Genomic DNA, 1,989 nt, shown 5'->3' with positions numbered 1-1,989 from the left:
AACATGAAGTTGGAAAGGGAACATGAAGGGATGTGAGGGAAGGGACTCAGAAAATCAAAATAAAATGCATTCATATATAAAGGAAAAAAATTAAAGAGACCAAAGCAAGAGTTGACAATTATTTTAAGCATTTTATTTAAGTAAAAATAGTAGTAGTGGTAGTGGTAGTGGTAGTGGTAGTAGTTTCGAATAAGTCAATAAATATTAGCTAGTTTTGGTTGGTGGTAGTTATGATATTACTATGGACATACGGAAGTCTTTTTAAATTTTTTATTTTATTTTATTTTATATAGGTGTGTTTTGCCTGCATGTAAGTGCACCTCTTCCATGCAATGCCTGTGAAGGCCAGAAGAGGGCGTTGGAATCCATTGGAACTGGAGTTACAGATGGTTGTTAGCCACTATATGGGTGCTGGGAATTGAACCCAGATCCTCTGGAAGAACAGCAAGCATTCTTAACCACTGAGTCATCTCTCCAGCCCTGGCATATTGAACCCTTAATAAGGAGTTTAAATATTTGAATGCCTCAGTAATGAAGAAATTCAGTCTCACTGCTATTCTATTCTGTAGGTGGACAACCTTCACTTGATTCAAGATATCTTGTTTTTAGTATCTTACATGTTTTATTTCTTTTAATCCTCCCAAAAAGATTCAAAACCCCATCTTTCTGCTGCAAAATCTCTACTTCTTAAATTTTTATTTATTCTTTGAAAATTTCATACACCTACGCAGTGTATCTTGATCACATCCACCCCTCATTCTCCCAACTCCAGCTCTCCCCAGATCCCTCCATCATATCTCCCTCCCAACTTCATGCCTTCCTTTCATAATTTTTTATTTTTTTAACCCATTGAGTCCAATTAGTGTTGGCCATATATGCCTGGGTGTGGGGTCCTCCACTGAGACATAGGGAACCTATCAGTGGCCATATTCCTGAAGAAATGTGACTCTCCCTCCCTCAGCAGCCATCAAATGGTAATGACTCCTCACCTACAAGTGGGGCCTCAGGAGCCCATCCTCTATCCATGTTGGAATTCTGGCTAGCTTGATCTTGTGCAGGGTGCCATAGCTGTGAGTTCATGAGTTCAACAGCCTTGTGATGTCCAGAGGACAGCATTTTCCAGCACTGCTCCCCATCCTCCAGCTTGTACATTCTTTCCGCCCCCTCTTCTACACTGTTTCATGAGCCTAGGTCAGGGAGTGTGCCCCTGACAATAGTGCAATAGTGGCAAGACTGAGGTAACCAACTCTCTCCTGATTGGATATGAGGCCTGCTCTACAGGAGGTAATTCATGCCTGATACTGTAAATGTAGTCAAAACTTATTGCAGTGGGTAGTGGTTAATGCAGAAACACATTACTGTTCAAAGTGCTGAAGGTAACTTAGTGCTCAGCCATAGATGAAAAATCTCTGCTTTTTGCTCTTCTTCCTGGTAGAGCCTTCTGGTTCTGCTCTCAAGGTGGCCTCATAGAAGTCAGCTTCTCCCCTGCATGGCAGCTTCTGCCAAGCTCAGTGGCAAACTCTTCAGGGTCAGTGACCACACCAGGAAGTTGCCCCCTCATCTTGCTGGGCTGTTTGGAAAATGGTGAATGGGTAATGCAGAATAGCTTCAGGGTCCACTGAGCAGTTCTCAGAGTGTCTCCTAACTCCAGGAAAACCCTTCCCAAAATATATGTGTTGCTGGTCTGGTGGCACATACCTGTAGTCCCAGTACTTGGAAGGCAGAAGCAAGAAGATTACAAGTTCAAGGCCAGCCTGAGCTACATAGTGAGATCCTGTCTCAAAACAAAACAAAAACAAAACAAAACAAAAACAAAAAAAGACCATTTATCTAAAGTTATTTCCAAGGTAACAGCTCTTCTCTCATCCACTGAAGCAAGCACCTACTGTTCCTGTGATCCCCGTCTATGATCCTGACATTCGATCTCGGCCTTCGGTGGTACCAGCATTCCATCAACCAGTAAGCTGTGGTAAATTTCCAGGATGCATA

Source organism: Nannospalax galili, unplaced genomic scaffold (assembly GCF_000622305.1).
Source record: "Nannospalax galili isolate Female #2095 unplaced genomic scaffold, S.galili_v1.0 scaffold17, whole genome shotgun sequence".
Lineage (NCBI taxonomy): Eukaryota > Metazoa > Chordata > Mammalia > Rodentia > Spalacidae > Nannospalax > Nannospalax galili.
The sequence above is the reverse complement of the archived record's forward strand: the minus strand, read 5'-3'. Positions refer to the sequence as shown.